Below are 19,012 nucleotides of genomic sequence, written 5' to 3' on the forward strand. Positions count from 1 at the left end.
ATAGGACCTGGGTTTCTCTATAGGATCCTGGGCTTCTCCGTATGAGCCCAAGCCTGTCTACAGGAACTGGGTTTCTCTTTTGGGTCCCAGACTTCTCCATAGGACTTGAACTTTTCTGTAGGAGCCTGGCTTTTCTATAGGAGCTTGGGCCTCTCTATAGGCCCCCAGGCCTCTCTGTAGGAGCCTGGGTTTATCTGTAGGCGTTTGTGCTTTTCGAAAGGACCTGGGCTTCTCTGCAGGAGCCCAGACCTCTCTATAGGACCGGGACTTTTCTATAGGAGCCTAGGATTTTCCATAGGACCTGGCCTTCTGTGTAGGAACCCGGGCCTCTCTGTAGGAGCCTGGATTTTCTATAGGAGTCTGGGCTCCTGTGTGAGACCTGTGTTTCTCTATAGAAGCCTGGGCTTCTCTGTAGGATCCCAGGCTTCTCCATAGGACCTGGACTTTTCTGTAGGAGCCTGGGCTTCTCTGCAGGACCTGGGCTTTAGTTGAGGACCCTGGGCCTCTCTATAGGACTAGGGCTTTTCCATAGGACCTGGGCTTCTATGTAGGAGCCCAAGTTACTCTACAGGACCTGGGCCCGCCTATAGGACCAGGGCTTTTCTATACGAGCCTAGTATTCTCTATATGACCTAGGCTTTTCTGTAGGACCTGGGCTTTTCTGTAGGAGGCTGGGCTCCTCTGCAAGACCTGGGCTTTTCTACAGAACCCCAGGCCTCCCTACAGGACCAGAGCTTTTCTGTAGGAGCCCGGATTTTCTATAGGAGCCCGGGCTTCTCTGTAGGAGCCTGGATTTCCTAAAGGAGCCCTGGCTTCTCTGTAGGACCTGGGTTTCTCTATAGGAGCCTGGGTTTCTCAACAGGACCTGCGCTTTTCTACAGGATCTAGGCTTTTCGGTAGAAGCCTGGATTTTCTATAGGAGGCCGGACTTCTCTGTAGGAGCCCAAGTTTCCTATAGGAGCCCAGGCTTCTCTGTAGGAGCCTGGATTTCCTATGGGAGCCCGGGCTTCTCTGTAGGACCTGGGTTTCTCTGTAGGAGCCTGGGCTTCTCTGTAGGACCTGGGTTTCTCTGTAGGAGCCTGGGCTTCTCTGTAGGACCTGGGTTTCTCTGTAGGAGCCTGGCTTTCTGTGTAGGACCTGGGCTTTTCTACAGGATCTAGGCTTCTCAGTAGAAGCCTGGATTTTCTATAGGAGGCCGGGCTTCTCTGCAGGGCCCAGGCCCGGACTCTGCTTTCCCGAACCCAATTCCCTCCCGCAGCCGATCGGCCCGTGCCCATTCCCGGCTGGGATCCGAGTCGCGGGGGTTTTCCCCTCAGATCTCACGACACAAGGACGGAAAAGGATGGAGAAGGAGGAAGAGGAAGAGGGACACCCTCCCGCTCCACCGGGAGAAGGGGCAGCCCCGCAGCTCGGCGTTCCCTCTCCCAGGAGACTCCTTGCTCGCCAGTACGCTCCAACATTCCCTCGGGGAGCTCCCCGCTCGCTCCCAGGCTCCGCCGCCATCGCGCTCGGCTCCCAGAGCGCCCACGAACCGAGCCGCCCCTCACGGTACCTGCGCCCACCGCGCAACGGAAGCACCTCGAGCCTCCGCCCGCCGCTCATTGGCTGAGAGGGCCCTGGTCCCGCCCCCCGCCGCCGCTCATTGGCTGAGACGAGTCCCGGCCCCGCCCCTCAACGCCGCTCATTGGCTGAGACGCGTCACGGCCGCGCCCGGAGACGCCGCTGATTGGCTCAGACGCGCGGCGGCCCCGCCTCCCGCAGCCATTCATTGGCTGAGACCCACGTTGACCCCGCCCCCACACCGCTCATTGGCCGCACTTCGCTTGGCCACGCCCCTTTGGCCACACCCCTTGTCCCCGAGCCCTTGGTCCCGCCCCATCGGCCCCAGCCCCCTTCACCAGGGGTTGTCCCCTCTGCCTCGGCCCCGCCCCCTCAGTCTTTGACCACGCTCCCCTGGCCACAGCTCCCCTCGGCCCTGTCCCTTTTGGCCCCCCCATCTCCATTAAACTCATTGGTGTCCCTGCCCTACTCCCCGTTGGTCCCGCCCCTTGGCCATTCCTATTGGCCACTCCCCTTGGCCCCCTCCTTGGCTGAGACGCTTAGCCCCGCCCCCTTGGCCACTCCTCATTAGTCTCTCCCCATCAGCCACTCCCCATTGGCCACTCCCTATAGCCCCGCCCTATTGGCCCGTTGGCCCCGCCCCTGGCCACTTCCCATTGGTAACTCCCCATTGGCCCCGCCCCTTGCCCGCTCCCCATTGGTCCTGCCACTTAGCCTCTCACCTCTTAGCCCCGCCCCCTCGGCCACTCCCCATTGACCACTCACCCCTTAGCTCCGCCCCCTTAGCTCGATTGCCCCGTTGCCCCCGCCCCTTGCTCCCTCCAATTGGCCACTCCCCATTGGCCCCGCCCCCTCGACCCCCATTGGCCAATCACCCCTTAGCCCCGCCCTGATCTCTCCCCAGCGACCACTCCCCATTAGCCACACCCCCTTGCTCCTTCCCCATTGGTCCCTCCCTGTTGCCTGCACCCTGTTACCCCTTTTGGCCCCGCCCCTTTGCGCCTCGCCATAGCTCACTCCCCATTGGCCCCGCCCCCTCATCAACCCCTTCCCACTCCGATTGGTCCCTCCCTTTGGCCCCGCCCCTTCGCCACTCCGATTGGTCCGTCTCTCTGGTCCCACCCTATTGGCCAACCCATCGGTCCCGCCCCCTCGGCCCCTCCCCATTGGCCACTCCCCCTTAGCCCCGCCCCCGGGCCCCTCCCTCAGGCCCCGCCCCCGGCCGCGGCGCGCGCCCTGCATGGAGCCGCACCATGGCGGCGGTGGCGGCGGGCGCGGGCGGGCGGCTGTGGCGGCGGCGCCGCTGCTGAGGGCCGGCAGCCCCGCGGCGGGGCCCTGAGGGGGGCGGGCGACGGCGCCTCCTTCTCCTCCTTCTCCTCCTTTGTGTCCCGACAGCGTCCATGCTCGCCCGGGCGGCCGGCGGAGGCAGCGAGGGAGCAGGAGCGGGCCCGGCCCGGCGCCGCCCGCCGCGCGCAGGTGAGCGAGCGGCCCCCGGGAGCGGCTCCTCCCCCCCCCGCACCCCTGGAGAGGGAGAACCGGGATCCCCCTCTCCGATCCCCGCCTGCAGCCCGCGGTCGGCCGGGACGCCCGTGGGTGCTGAGCAGCTGGACCCCCCTAGGTGTTTGATCCTGATTCCCGTGGGTGCTGAGCCCTGGGATCTTCGTGGGTGCTCAGCTCCAACCCCCTGTGGGTGTTTGATCCTGATTCCCGTGAGTGCTGAGCCTCTGGACCCCCATGGGTGCTCAGCTCCAAACCCTGTGGGTGTTTGATCCTGACCCCCGTGGGTGCTGAGCCTCAACCCCTGTAGGTGTTTGATCCTGATCCCTGTGAGTGCTAAGCCTCTGGACCCCCGTGGGTGCTCAGCTCCGACCCCTGTAGGTGTTTGATCCTGACCCCTGTGGGTGCTGAGCTCCAGGATCCCCAGGGGTGCTCATCTCTGACCCCAGTAGGTATTTGATCCTGATCCCTGTGGGTGCTGAGCCCTGGGACCCCCATGGGTGCTGAGCTCCAACCCCTGTGGGTGTTTGATCCTGACCCATGTGGGTGCTGAGCCCTGGGATCCCCATGGCTGCTCAGCTCCGTCCCCTGTGGGTGTTTGATCCTGACCCATGTGGGTGCTGAGCCCTGGAATCCTGATGGCTGCTCAGCTCCGACCCCTGTGGGTGTTTGATCCTGACCCCTGTGGGTGCTCAGCCCCGGGACACCCCTTGGTGCTCATCGTGACCCTTGTGGGTGCTCAGCCCCAACCCCCGTGGATGCTCAGCCTGTAGGTGCTTGGCCCCAGGACCCCCGTGGGGGTTTGTCCCCCGTGGGTGCTCAACCCCAAATCCCATGGGTGCTCAACCCCAAATCCCATGGGTGCTCAACCCCAAATCCCGTGGGTGCTCAACTCCAAATCCCGTGGGTGCTCAACTCCTAATCCCGTGGGTGCTCGTCCTGACCTCCCTGGGTGCTCCTCCAGTGCCAGGGAGGTGAGACAGAGGGCTGTGCCAGCCTCGCAGGGCTCTGTCCCCTCGCTCTGTCCCCTCCTCACCCATGTCCCCGTGCATCCCAAACTGGAGCGTATGGGCCACCACACTCCCGGCTCTCCCACGCTCCGGTCGATGCATCCTCCCTCCTCGGCCAGTGCTTGCTTATTTCTGATCTTGGATGTCATCAAGGGTGGAAAATGTGACAGGAAGGAAGGGAGGCTTTTTTCCCTCCTGCTAAATATGGACTGACATTAAAATCCAAATACTGTCGTGAAAGGAATTCCACCCCCTGTTTGCTGAAGGAGGGGAAAACGATGGGTTTCTGGCTTTTCGGCTGGGAAGTTTCGCAAGGAGCGTCAGGGTCCTTGCCGAGAGCCTCAAGAATTTACTTTGCTTCTTCTCAGAACACTCTCGACAGCACAGTGCTCTAAAAAAATTACTCACCCGTTCACTGCCTGCCCGGAGCTCGCAGCGAGCGTGCAGGATGCTCTGGAAAGAGGGATTTTTGCTCTCCCGTGTGAGGATTTCGAGGTGTGGGCAAAGAAATCTGCAGCTCCCAACAGGAGTTTTTCATCCTTTATGGTAATTCCTGTTGCTGCAGCAGCCGGTGGCAGGGAAGGAGGTGCACGGAGCGGCTGCAGCCGATGCAGGGAGCTGCTGGCTCTGCAAGGAGGATTTATGTCTCTCTCCAGTTGCAAACTCATGCTGTTATTCTCACGGTGAGGTTGGGAAACCGGCTCCATGCTGAGGATTGGGATCCTGGGGATGATCCCAAATGCTGCTGGTTCCCCCAGCCTCTTCGGCTGTGAAGAGTGAGGACGTTTGAGGGGGGAAGGGATCTTTGCTGGGATTTGGGGGTGCAGAAAAGACTTGATTACTGCAGAAAATGGGCACTGACACATTCCCTTCCTACATGTTCCCTCTTGGAGAGCTTTTTTTAGGGGGGGTGCTGTGGGAATCTCTAGGGCTTTTGCCTCATCTTTATAAAACCAGTTTGTTAAAGCTTTGGGGGGCGCTGGGGGGTGCTGAGCAGTGATGTTTCCCATTTCCAAGGCCGTTGCTGTCCTGGCGTTGCTGCATTGTTTTCCAGCTAATAGGATCCATAGCTCTGCTTTTCCGAAATGTCACTCTCAAATAACCGATGCTTTGTGTGGATCTGTGATGTTGGTCCAAGTCCAACATCAACATCCTTGTGGAAGAGTAGTCTGAATTCCCTCTCTCCCCCCGTCTCGTCCAGCCTACATCTGTTCTCCTCCAACCCCTCGGTTTTTGCAGCGGGACGGAGGATCCCGATCCAGCGGGAAGGGCACAGGTTGCCTGACCTCTGCTGTAACCGCTTTGGGTAAGACCACGCCGAGCTGTAGTCGCACAGTCGTGGTCTGCGTGCTGCCTCGAAACCCTGGGAAGCATAGGACGGGTTATTTTGGGTGGGACAGAGCACCCTCACACTTCTGGAGAGCCAGGAGCTGCACAGCAGATGCCCGAGCTGCTGCCTGGTGCTTTATTCATGGTGTAGTGTGGGAAGGAGATCAGCCCTCACAGCCACTTTCTGATCTCATTCACAAATCACGTTTTCCTCTTGAAATAAGACAAATCCCCGTGCTTTCCTGCCGCGGTGGATGTGACCAGGTCCGTAATGATCTCTGAAGCCAGCAGACAGGAAGAAACACTAGAGTGAAGAGGTAGGAAATATCCACGTTTATAGCAGTGGGCTGATTAATCTCCCTCCTCTTAACTCTTTCCCTCCTGCTTTAGGTGAGATCCAGCTGCTTTGCTTCCAGGCTTGGAAGCCGAGGAGGAGAACGTCGCCAGCTCTCCTCAAGCAGGATCCCAAATTACTGCTGGGTTTGGTACATTGTGTTTACATGGTTTGGGGTGGAAGAGGAATGGGCTGTTGGGGGTGTGCGGTTATCTGAATCGGATAACCGGAACATCAGCAGTCACATTAGGAAGGATTAATATTTAATAGATGAGGTATGAACCATTGTGCTTAATCACTATCTGAAGGGCTTAGGCAGAGATTTACCAATAAGCAAGTGGTTCCCAAACTGTCCAGGATGATTTCTTGCATCTTCCTCAGGGGCAGCTGCTCCTGGATCTCGCTAGAGGCTGGCCTGATCCCGTTTTTCTCTAGCTTTTGGGGGTGGGTAGAGCAGCTTTCCTCATGAGTGCTTTAAGGTCTTTTCCAACCCAAAACCGTTCTATGATTCAGGCTGCAGGAGGGTGTGTGCCTGTAACCCTTTTCCCTCTCTGCTCCAAGTCTAAATTTGCATAACTGAAAGCATCATCCGTGGCCATCAAACCCACTTTGGCTGTGGTTCTAAAAGTCGTATCGCTGTGTTTATGGTGGCTGTAGTTTGGATGATGGAAGTCGAAACAGCTGAGTGTAGGTTGGCCTTTGGCACATTGGTCGTGTAGGAAATCCTGGTGGCTGCCGTGACAGGCATGGAGGTTAGAAATCTTGTAAAACACAGAGTGGGGAACTGCTTTTTTCGCAAAGCATGTGTGGGAGAACACCTCTTTTATTCCATGTGCAAACCAATTCATAGAATCATAGAATAACCAGGTTGGAAGAGACCCACCGGATCATCGAGTCCAACCATTCCTATCAAATTCCTATCAATTGTTTGCTTAGGCAGCCAATCCTCTTTATTCCACAATAATTTGTTGTCCTAATTCGTTCCCATTGAAGCAACTCCATTTTGCATGGAATAATTAGTAGTAATTTGGACCTGGGATGGAAAACAAGAGTTCCCTAACTTCAGAAGAGCAGACGAGAGCATAACCTCCTCCTCTCCTGCATGAGTCATATCATGCCGTGCCATCCCTCCTCTAAAGCAAAATTAAAGGCTGCACATGAGGCTGAACACCCCAGGTTGGTGAGAAGGAGCAGGAGATGTAGGTGTCACCTATTTTCCTCCTTCTGCTGTTGCGGGGAGCCGAGGACATGGTGAGGAGGGGGTGGATCACCGCCTCCTTCCTTCTTGGCTAACACCGAGGAACAAATAAACAAAACTGTTCCCACCGTGATGATGTGAAAAGCTGCTTCTGAGCCAGGCTGGCGTGTCGGTGTATTCCTGCCGCCCTGGCCAAGTGCTTGAGACCTTTTTATTGCTGTAAGGAGGACTTCCACATCCTGCCCCACGGTCTAACTCGAGCCATGGCTATTTTCTGGTCCTTCCGGGAAGACATCTCTGTTCTCCCTTCCTTTGCAGAGTGAAGGGAAGCCAGCCAAATTCCTTCCCTCCCCCAAATCCCCGTGTGTTTGAAAAAGCAGAGGTGCAGGCATCTTCCTTGGCTTCCTTGGCATTTACCTGGGAAGCACGAGACGAATTGCAGCGCAGAAGTACTGCAGGCAGGATCGCCCGTCTCGCAGCTGCTCGGCGTTGGGAGATTCATCATTTCTGCTGGCGGGGGTGGTGAGCTCCAAGGCTATGTCCTTATTTTCCAGAGTGATGCATGAATGTCTCTTCAGGCTGAGCCCTGGAGGCAGTGGAAATGGGAGAAGTCTAGCTTGGAAGTCCCAGCTGGCAAGGAGACACAGTACGAGTGAGACAGGATTCCCAGAGTCTGGATACCTGACCGTTGGGAATCGTGGCTGATGGATGCGACCTGGCTGGGAGTTTTAAGACCTGTATTCGTATCTTGGGGGTCCAAAACACAGTTTGACACTCCAAGCTCGCTTGATAAAAGCCTGTTCAAGGCTGATTGCAGAGGTGCTGCAGCAGCAAACCAGTCTTACAAACAGAGCTCGGCATGTTTGAGCTTGCAGGTTTTGTGTATCTGAATGAAGTAATAGGTGACAAGAAACCTCCATTCAGGTGTGAGCAGTGAATCAATCAACTCTGCGGTTGGATCGGTCTCCCCTTGGAATGACTCCCTTCCCTTATTGTGCCTGATGTTTCGAAATAACTTCTCCGAGTTATGATAGTTCTGATGATCTAAAACCCAGGGGTTTAGCTCGCTTTGGTCTCCACCCTCTTGGCCGTGACCTTGCTCCAGGGCTGCAGGGAGCAGCAGGCGTTTTTCTGGTTTAACAGCTGAAGACAAGACGTCTCCCTGGGGCCGTGCTCAGATGCTCTTCTCCAAGGAGCTGGGCTTCTGACCAGAAGGCAACTTGGAGAGGGTTTCCCCACAACTGATACTCAACCATCCTCACTTGTCTTCTCTCCATCCCATGTGTCTTCTTCCATGTCTGTCTTTTTTTAGCGTACGTTCTGGTGTGCTCATGCTGGCTCGTCTTTAACTTTGGTTGACCAGGAAGAGCAGTGACGAGAGATGATGTGAATGAGATGGGTTACACAGTTCTGGGGCTTTTCTGGAGTGCTGTTGTCCTTGGGAACGCTGCCACTAGGCGATTCAGCTGTAGTGGTGAACTTTATGGTACTTGCAAACCGAGAAGCAGATCCTCCTTTTATCGCTGGGTCTGCGTGAGGTCCATCCCTTGCTTGGGACCCTGTGTTTTCAGCATTAGTGTTTCAACTCAGGCTCTGGGGATTTCAGACACTTCATTCACAAATTATGGCTGGCTATGGGCCGATATTACTAATTTGTGTTAGCGAATTACATCATGGTACGTGTCAGAGAGCATTCTGCAGCCAGGCACTCTGCTCTTGGCCTCAACGCACGTTAGCGTTGCAACCAGCTTGACGTCCTGCTCGCTGTCTGCTGGGCATCTCTTACTTCACCCTTTTGAAATAGTCTCGTCTTCGTGAGCTTTCAGGTGAGCACCAAAGTGATAACGGATCGTGTGACCTCAAGAGAGGTCTTGAGAGAGCTGGGGGAAGATTCTGTTTATTCACCTCTGTTATTTCAAAGAGTGAAATAACGAAAAGAAAGGGAGGACCTGCACTGACCTGGAGGTCATTCCACTTAATGTGGGAAGATATTGGCTGTAGCCGTGCTTACTCAGTCCATGAAAGACTCTGCTACGTGCTTTGCAGCCCCTGACCAGGGGGATGGAGGAGAAACAGAGAGGGAGGAGGAGCTGGAGATGGAGAAGAAGCGACCAGTCTAGGCAGTGAAGTGGGTTTGTGAAAGAAAAGCTCAGAGCTGGTGGTTGCTGGTGACAAGGTGGTTCAAGAGGCTCAGCTGAACCTGGGCAGCAGAAGGGTCAGATATTACAGCCACGATGCTTTAGAAGCTTCTAAAAGGCAGAAACCCTCAAAGAAGTAAATCTTGCTGAGTAAGAGGAAAAATATGAAGAACAGAATTTGCTTTTTTTTTTTTTAAAAAAAAAAAAAGCATTCTAGTGGTTTCTAAAGATTCCATTTTAGTGGTTTCTTAGGATTCCAGCAGTGCTCTGGAAAAGGGCAGCCTCTTGTTCCAGGCACCACGCGCAGCACGGGGATATCCTGGCTCTCAGCTTGAAGCTTTGGAGGTACCATAAATTTTCCTCGTGATAGTGTGTGGCAGGGCAGCCGGCAGATCTCGCTTCACCATTTGAATAATGTGTTTATCATGCCAGCAGATAATCATCTTGCTTTGGTTCCAAAAGTGAAACTCTTATGGATATGCTTGAGAAGCCTGAAATTAAATAGATTCACATGTGTTTTCCAGCATTGCTTAACACGTGGTGCATCTCGGAGCCTCCGGATTTGACTCTTTTGCAAACTGGCTGCTCTAGAGAGAGAAGGCTCAGCAGTTTGACTTTAAACCTGTTCTCAGTTCTCTGTGTGTGTATTTATTATGAGCTGGCAACGTGTGCTTGCAGCCCAGAAGGCCAACAGTGTCCTGGGCTGCATCAATAGAAGCTTGGCCAGCAGGGCGAGGGAGGGGATTCTCCTCCTCTACTCTGCCCTTGGGAGACCCCACCTGGAGTCTTGTGTCCAGGTCTGGAATCCTTAACTTAAGAAGGAGATGGAACTGTTGGAATGGGTTCAGAGGAGACAATGAAGAGGATGCGAGGACTGGAGCCCCTCTGCTATGAGGCGAGGCTGAGATAATTGGGTTTATTCAGCCTGGAGAAGAGAAGGCTCTGAAGGGTCCTTATTGCAGCCTTTCAGTACTTTTTTTTCAGGGGGCTACAGGAAAGCTGGGGGAGAACTTTCTAGCAGGGCCTGTAGCAATAGGTCAAGGTGTGATGGTTTTAAACTGAAAGAGGAAATGTTTAGACTAGATATTTTGAAGACATTTTTCAAACTGAGGGTGATGAAACACTGGCCCAGGTTGCCCAGGGAGGTGGGAGATGCCCTGTCTCTGGAAGCGTTCGAGGTCAGGTTGGATGGGTCTCTGAGCAACCTGGTCTTTTTGAAGATGTCCCTGCTCACTGCAGGGGGGTTGGACTGGATGACCTTCATGGTCCCTTCCAACCCAAACCATTCAATGATTCCATGATTAGTTGGTCTCTGGAAGTACAGGCTTTGTCTTCCCCCACCCCTCCGTGCAGCCAGATCAGAAGGGCACTGCTTTAATCTGCCCAAATCTGCAGCTTCACGTCTGTCTCCTGGAAAACACTAATTCCATCCCTGCCAGGCCTGAACAATGAATTAGAGATGAACAGAGATGAGTTAGAAATGAATAATAAATTGGAAAGCATGGATAATCCTCAAGATTTTCTCCTGAGGAGACTTTAAATCTATTTTGCTACAGGCAGAGAGATGTTTTTAATCCCAGTCACCATGTAGAATTTGCATTCCTGTTCCGGTGGCAGGGTGGGAATGCTAGGTGGGAGCTTTGATTCAATGGCAGAGGCTTGGGTTTAGCTACTTGGCTGGCTGGAAGAATGGGATTAGAGAGGTTAAATTATTAGAGAGAGCTGGGGGTGTTTAGCCTGGAGAAGAGGAGGCTGAGGGGGGACCTCATTGCTCTCTACAACTACCTGAAAGGAGGTTGTAGAGAGGAGGGAGCTGGGCTCTTCTCGCAAGGGACAGGGACAGGACGAGAGGGAATGGCCTCAAGCTCCACCAGGGGAGGTTTAGGCTGGACATTAGGAAAAAAGTTTTCATGGAAAGGGTCATTGGTCCCTGGCAGAGGCTGCCCAGGGAGGGGGTTGGGTCACCTTCCCTGGAGGGGTTTAAGGGACGGGTGGACGAGGTGCTAAGGGACATGGTTTAGTGTTTGATAGGAATGGTTGGACTTGATTATCCGGTGGGTCTCTTCCAACCTGGTGATTCTATGATTCTATGATTTTCTAAGGTTATATAGGAGAATATGGAAAATCACAGAGAAAACCGTTTCCATGGCCAGACAGCCTGATCTCTAAGAGCATCTCCTCACTTGTCTCCTAGGTGTAAGAGAAGAGCAGCTTATCTCCTCTAGCATGTGAGGAGAGAGTGACTCTCCCATCTCCTTCTTGGCTGAGGCTCCAGAGAGTCTGGCAAACCCGGTGGCTGCTGGAGTGTTCTCCACCCTGGGTCCTCTAGTGTGACAGGGTGGCTCGAAGGGCACCAAAGTGTCTCCATCCCTCTTGGTTGCTGTTGAGAGGGTCTGTATGGGAGGTCATGTCCCTTGGTGAGGAACTCTAAGGGATACAGGTCTGAAAACAGGGCTGTGGGTGCCTGCTTACATAGGTGGTGTCTCTCGTCATCCACCCAAGAGAAGCTGCATAGACATCTCCGTATCTGATTGGACATAGGAAAATGTTCTTCATCGAAAGGGTTATCAAGCACTGACAGAGGCTGCCCAGGGAAGTGGTGGGGTCCCCATCCCTGGAAGTGTTTAAGAGCCAGGTAGATGAAGTATTTCGGGATCTGGTTCATGAGTGGACAGGTACGGTTGGGCTTGACGATCTCAAAGGTCTTTTCCAACCTAGTGGTTCTACGATATTGCTTCTTGTGTCCAGGCCTTATCCCTTGCGTGGTGGAGGACGTACTCTTTGCCTTCCTTGAAATGTGTTAAACGGAGCTCAGTGCTGGGCAGAGGCATTTTTTTTTTCCCAGGATACAGCATATTCGGGGCAGGGGGTGTATTTGGGTTTATGTAACATCCCATATGTTAACTTCCTTGTGGGGAAACATGGAGATAGATTGTGAAATGCAAGGAGTTCCTTTAAAAAGCTAAACCCTAAGCTGGATCTCCCTGTTTGTGGCAAGAAAAGAGGAACCTGGGGAGCCCTCAGTCCTTGTTTTGTCTCTCATGCAGCTGAGTGAGCAGCGTGGGATGGAACACGTGATGCAGCCCTGTTGCCCAACGCAGTGATGCTCCTCAGGGAAGGGGGCACAGGGAGGTGTCAGCAGGCTCGAGGGGGAACACGTGCTGTTAGGGAGGGTGGTAATTTCTCCATGGAGGTGCTGTGTCCCCGGCATCGTTCCCTCTCCAAAGCCGTGACTTTCCCTACAGTGCATCCCTCCCCAGCAGAGGGGTTGGCATTTCGGTGGAGCCTTGAGTCAGTGGCTGGACTTGATCTCACCAAGTGTTGCTTGGTCTCCGTTCCCATGAAGATTGAGGAGGTCTGAGGACACTTGGCATTGTGCAGAAGAGGGTTCTTCGGCTCTTTTGGGTTGTTTGGGGAGCAAGCCTGGCAGCTGGTAGGAGATTCATGGCTCTTGTTTGCTGCAAGCCTGAAAGAAGCTGTTCACCCAACCGCCCGGATCGCTTCTGCTCATCGTTTTTGAAACTGGTTGTGTCACAAGTCTGAGAGCAACAGTAGGTGTGAGGCTGCCTGAGTTTGCGGCTTGCCCCTTCTGAATGGAAGATGCTCCTTGCTGGGGCATGTCCAGAGGACGAGAATGGAGCTGGGGAAGGGTCTGGAGCACACAGGTTGTGGGGAGCACCTGAGGGACCTGAGGTTGTTTAGCCTAGAGAAGAGGAGGCTGAGGGGAGACCTCATCACGCTCTGCAGCTCCCTGAAAGGAGGTTGTAGCGAAGTGGCTGTTGGTCTCTTTTCCCAAGTAACAAGCGATAGGATGAGAGGAAATGGCCCCGAGTCACACCAGGGGAGGTTTAGATTGGATATTAGGAAAAATGTCTTTACTGAAAGAGTGGTGAAGCACTGAAAGCCAGGGAAGTGGTGGAGTCCCCATAGCTGGAGGTGTTCAAAAAAGTTGTAGACGTTGCACTTGGTGAGCTGGTTCAGTAGGCACAGTGGTGTTGGGCTGGGACTAGGTGACCTTAAAGGTCTTTTGCAACCTCTATGATTCTATGAATAATCACACAGAACGTGATGGGTGTGTCTGGAAACATCCATTCTCATTCCCCTTTCAGTCCCCAGAAGCAAAGCCAAGAAGCTCAACCCCCAAACAACCCTCCTTTTTGAATTTTAAGGTTGAGAAATTGAATTTTCACTCTGAAAACTGTGCTTATTTGACTAGTGGACAGAGAACAAGGAAGTCTGTGCACACGTGTGGGAGATGTGGAAACTCCTGAGGGGGAAAAAGTGCTTCAGAGATGAGCCACGCGGGTCTGGTGATAGCTAGGTGGAAACTTCAGCCAGGGTTCCTGGGCAGCAAAGCAATCTCAGCGATGACGGGAAAGCTGAGCTCCTCAGCATCCAAGCCCAGGAGCTGCCTTATTCCATGTTTTGTTTTGAAGTTACTGCAAGATCATGACTATGTGTAGGAAGCCAAGGACTCTGCAGTTGCTCAATACTTGCTCAGCTGCCTTTGCATGGCTTGTTTGGAACAGTTTCATTTTTGTAGAGTGGATATAGCATTGCTAACATGGGATTTTTGGAGATTAGCATGTTTAGCTGCTGTGGAAAACTGCGGCGTGGCGAGCAGCGATGCCAGCCTCTTCTACCTGCTCCAAGGAGCGGAGAGATGTCTGCGAGGTTCTGCTTGGGTTGGTGATCGTGGCTTCACTAACACTGACCGATCCCTGCGCATCCCAGCAGCCTTTGGATGAAAAGACCAACCTGTTTAAGTTGATGTTGCTGCCCGAAACAAGTTCCTGCTTGTCGGTGTCCGGAGAGAGGAGATCTCAACCACGAACAGCTTGGGAGGGAAGCTTTAAAATGGTGTTTGGCAACGTTTAAGGCTTCCTCCTCTAATGGAACTCAAAGTATGGCTCCACCATGCAAGGAGGGTGTTGTGTGTGTAACAGGATCTCACTTGGGGCTGTTTGATGCCCCACGGGCTGAGAAACACGATGCAGATGTAAGGGAATATAGGTTTCTGGAGCCCCATCTGCCAACGTAGAATCATAGAATCACCAGGTTGGACAAGACCCATCGGATCATTGAGTCCAACCATTCCTATCAAATACTAAACCAATGCCACCCACTGGCCAGCTGAGATTGCCTCTTTGTATTTGGTGTTGAATTTTTCTTCCCTTGCTGCTTCATTAAGGCAGTGCAGCTACAGAAATGTGAGTAATTAACTAACGAAGCGCACTGGTGGTACTGCAGCAGCCAGCTTTTGTGGGTGAGTGGACATTTTTCCCTGGTTTGCAGCCCAGCACAAAAAGGTCAAGACACCTCAGCCATGCTCATCGTGGCTGGGGCTGGTCCCATCCTACAGCGCCGTGTCTGAGCCTTTGCAGCCTTTTTCTGTGTCACTGCAGCCGTTTCCAGCCCTTAAATGGTTGTGGCAGCGTAAGTGGGGTCCCCATTCTGATGCCACAGTGCGGGCAGATCCTACAGAGACCCTGCCAGCAGAAGATCCCGTGCCTGGGGGAATGAAGAATAGCTGCTGCTTCTCCCTCTTCTTTTTTCTATTTTGCCTGTTACAGTAATCGTTACAGATCTTTAAAAGCATCGATTGAGCTTTGTCTTCACTGACAGGGCTGACCTGTTGGTGCAGGGCATTTGCAGGAGGATTATTTTGCTGTTTAGGTGACGAATTGCAACTCAGCTCCTTTGGGATGCTTTGACTTGATGCTTGAGGAGGCCACCATCCCGAATGAGTGCCTGGCATCCAGAGCTCAGTCTCTTGTGTCCCTCCTGCAGTTTGGGACTGAGACAGGGCAGCATAAAAGGTTTTAAAAAAAGGCTTTTATCACTTCTAGTCTCCCCACAGCCCGAGATTTTCTTGCCTGGCTGTCTCAGATGGTGAGAATCTGCAGCGTGGCAAAGCCTCCAAGTACAGAGCTTCAGGCTGCGGCAGCGTAAGAGGGTTTTTCTCCTTCCCTTTGATCCAGAGGACTGGCAGCGGTTTGCCCCTGGCATCTGCGTGCTGGTTTCCAGTGTGAGGAACCAGCTGCAGGGCTGTTCCGTGCAGGGGGAGGACGCGTTTCCCTCGAGATCTTGTTAGAGCGGTGCTGGTGGCAGCCCCTCTCCAGCAGCCAAGGTCCTGCCCTGCTCCCCATCCCGGGGGAAGAGGGATGCTGGAGAGTTGGGGACTGCAGCAGATGCTGAGCTGAGCTTCTAGACTTGCTTTCACCTTTGATTCTTCATCGCACAGCTCTGTGCAGCGTGGCCGTGAAGCAGAGACCAGTGGTTTTTCAAGACGAAAGGACCAGACTTGGTTGTAGGGTTGAGCCTCAGTTTGAGGGGTGGAGCAGGTGTGCCCAGAGCAGTGGAGGTGTAGCTTTCCTTTCCTCTGCCCTCCAGAGGTGCTGCAGCCTCTGCTCCAGGTGAATCAAAGTTCAGCCACTTGGTTCTGGCAGTTTTGGTGGGTGTTTTGGGGACTTCTGGAGACCTGGAAGGCAGCGTGGCCTCTGATGCTGGCTGTGGCACAAAGCCATTGTTTGGATGTGGGCTATCAACTACTGTTCTTTGGGCCAGCTGTCAGAGAACCATGGCTTTTGTCAAAGTTATGAAGGTGTTTTTGAGGTGTTCAAGACCAGGTTGGATAGGGCTATGAGCAACTTATCCAGTGGGAGGTGTCCCTGCCCATGGGAGGTGTCCCTGCCCATGGCAGGGGGGTTGGAACAGCATGATCCTTAAGGTCCCTTCCAACACAAACCATTCTATGATTCTATGATTTCACGTTCCTCTTGAATGAAACTCTTCCAGAGACCCTGTTGTGGCTCTTTATTGTCCTTCAGCCAGTTGTCAGATGTCTCTGACTGCCCCAATTTATCTGTGGTCCCTTGATGTGCAAATGACCCTGTCAAACTCTAGAGTTGAATGTTCCATTAGAATCAATTTTTCTCATTGCTAGTGGTTTTAGTTCATGTATTTTTGTAAGCTGGGACTTTGAAGCAGTCAAAACATTGAATAAAGTGCTCCAAAGCTTTCAAAGTATTTGGCCTTAAAGATCCCTTCCAACCCACACTATTCTCTGCTTCTGCGATCCTGGGTCTGAGCTGTGCCTGGGTTGCAGAGGCATTTGGATCTACCTGTGGGGAGAGGTGAGGGCCCTGGGCAACATAGGGAAGCAAAGGTATGGGGGAGAGGAACCAAATGTGTATGGAATGATAGAATCATTGAAGTTAGGAAAGATCTCTAAGATCATCCAGTCCAACCGTCAGCCCAACACCACCATGCCTACTAAACCATGTCCCAAAGTACCAGGTCTACACATATTTTAATACCTCCAGGGATGGTGACGCCACCACCTCCCTGAGCAGCCTCTTCCAAAGCTTCACCAGTCTTTCACTAAAGACGTTTCTCCTCATATCCAATCTAAACATCCCCTGGTGCAACTTGAGGCCATTTCCTCTCATCCCATCACTTGTTATTTGGGAGAAGAGACCAACACCCACCTCACTCCAACCTCTTTTCAGGCAGTTGAAGAGGGTTAAATCTGTTCTTGCTAATAAGAGCTGCTTGAGTTCCTGAGCACAAGTTTGGTTTGTTCAGGTTTGGACCTGAATTCGTGGCTTTTTGGGGGAAGCAGGGTGGGGAGTTGTCTCTTCCTTTCCTCCTGGCCTGCAGCTTCCAAACCCTCCCTTCTCCACTGTGCCCTGACGTACAGCACGACAGCGTCTTCAGCTCCAGGGCTGCGGACGTGCCAGATGGAGACACTGAGATTGAACAGGTATCAATTCTGGAAGCAACAAAAAACGATTGACTTTGGGAAAACCTTGTTTTTGCTGAAGTTCCCCTTGGCTCAGAGCCCAGCGGTGTTCAACAGACACCTTAGGAGCTTGGCTTATTTCAGTCTTACTACAGCCTTTGGCTTCGTGAGCGTGGCTCCCAGGGTTTTCTGCAGTTCTTCTCGCAGACATCCTTGTGCACGCGCCCCTCCGACTGGCCCAGCCTGGATGATTCCAGGGCGTGTGTGGTCGCAGGGCTGTGGAAGCAGATCCCAGCACAAGTCCTGGTGGAGGTCCACCTCGCCCTCTGCCCTGCCCGCAGCCAGCAAGTTACACGTCCTGAGCCCAGGGCTTCTGGCTCACATTGAAACCTCGCTGTGAAACCATCCTGCAGCACAGGAGTGAGACACCAAGAAGCCGTTTTCATCTCCCTGCTGTGAGCTATTCTTGGATCCTGCCCTTCCATCTCCACAGCCAAGAGCCGAAAGATGATCTTGGAATAAGTTACTTGCAGGCAGAAAGCCTGGGAATACCCGTGCTGCCTTTTCTTCCCCCATCCTCCTTTGCTTTTCCAAACCCGTTCCATAAATTATCTCTGACAGAATCATGCTTAGGTCAAGCACTTGCCCACTTAATTCTTCCACTTGTAGTTTTTCTTTCCTCTGGGCAGTGTTATTTCTTAGGACCTTCAGGTGCAAGGATGCCTATTAAGTCTGCCCTGGCTTCGGAGTTGAAACTCTTTAGTATTCTTGTCTTCTGTGAGCTCCCTTCCATGAGCTTCTCTTCGCTCACCATCCTCTTCCCATTTATCGATGCCTGCCTTGGTTTTTGTGCCCCAGGAGGGACCAGGAGAGTCCTCTTAGAATCATAGAATCACCAGGTTGGAAGAGACCCACCGGATCATTGAGGCCAACCATTCCCACCAATCTCTAAACCATGTCCCTCAGCACCTTGTCCACCAGCACCTTAAACCCCTCCAGGGAAGGTGACTCAACCACCTCCCTGGGCAGCCTCTGCCAGGGACCAATGACCCTTTCCATGAAAACTTTTTTCCTAATGTCCAGCCCAAACGTCCCCTGGTGGAGCTTGAGGCCATTCCCTCTCGTCCTGTCCCCTGCCACTTGGGAGAAGAGCCCAGCTCCCTCCTCTCCACAACCTCTTCTCAGGTAGTTGTAGAGAGCAATGAGGTCTCCCCTCAGCCTCCTCTTCTCCAGGCTAAACACCCCCAGCTCTCTCAGTTGCTTCTTTTGCATCATACCAGGCTGCCTGCTGTTCCCAGGGAAAACGGGAGAGATGGGAAGGCCAAGGAGGAATTCCATGCTTGTTGAGAGGTGCCAGCCTTTGAAATGCTTTAAGCCTGAAGTCTCTTGCTTGGAGAACAGATACAAGGTGTGTAACGATCCTGACTGCTACCCACTTGAGCTGCCCACTGCCTCATCCAAAAGGGATTTGTTCCCTCTGAAGTGGGGCTCTTTCAGCTCCCTTTAGGCAATGGGCAGCTGAAAAAGCAGCGTTCTTGATTTTCCTGGCAGAAACCAAACAGGAGAGGCTTCGGTATTAATCATAAGCTGCTAAACTTTGTTATCTTTGATAGCCTGGCCTGTGCTGTTAGGTGAACTCAGTCATTTAGTCTCATCCCATTTATGTCCCTTTAACCTTGGTGCTACCTGTGCTTCTTTCACCATTAATATTTCATAGAATCATCAAATGGTTTGTGTTGGAAAGGACCTTCAAGTCCATTCAGTTCCATCCCCCCTGCCATGGGCAGGGACCCCTCCCGCTGGACCAGGCTGCTCAAAGCCCCATCCAACCTGGCCTTGAACACCTCCAGGGATGGGGCAGCCACAACTCCTCTGGGCAACCTGTACCAGTGCCTCTCCACCGTCATCATGAAGAATTGCACCCTAATGTATAATGTAAATCTTCCCCCTTCCAATTTAAAGGCATTCCCGCTTGTCCTATCACTCCAGGGCCTCACAAGAAGTCCCTTCCCAGTTTTCCTGGAGGCCCTTCAGGTACTAGAAGCTGCTCTAAGGTCTCCCTGGAGCCTTCTCTTCTCCAGGCTGAACAACCCCAACTCTCGTATCCTGCCTTCATAGCAGAGGTGCTCCAGCATTCGCTTCATCTTCGTGGCCTCCTCTGGACCCGTTCCAACAGTTCCATCTCCTTCTTCTGTTGGGGAT

The 19,012-nt window shown here is 53.2% G+C and overlaps 1 protein-coding gene across 1 annotated transcript in view; it reads left to right on the plus strand.

Annotated features, from left to right (window-relative positions):
• The first annotated feature begins 2,914 nt into the window (after positions 1–2,914).
• PTPRA (protein tyrosine phosphatase receptor type A) overlaps positions 2,915–19,012 on the plus strand; it is a 147,138-nt gene continuing 131,040 nt past the window's right edge. The window contains exon 1 of the mRNA XM_069856630.1: positions 2,915–3,036. The gene's annotated coding sequence lies outside the window, so the exon portion shown is untranslated. The remainder of the gene's footprint in view (positions 3,037–19,012) is intronic.

Source organism: Phaenicophaeus curvirostris, chromosome 4 (assembly GCF_032191515.1).
Source record: "Phaenicophaeus curvirostris isolate KB17595 chromosome 4, BPBGC_Pcur_1.0, whole genome shotgun sequence".
Classification (NCBI taxonomy): Eukaryota; Metazoa; Chordata; class Aves; order Cuculiformes; family Cuculidae; genus Phaenicophaeus; species Phaenicophaeus curvirostris.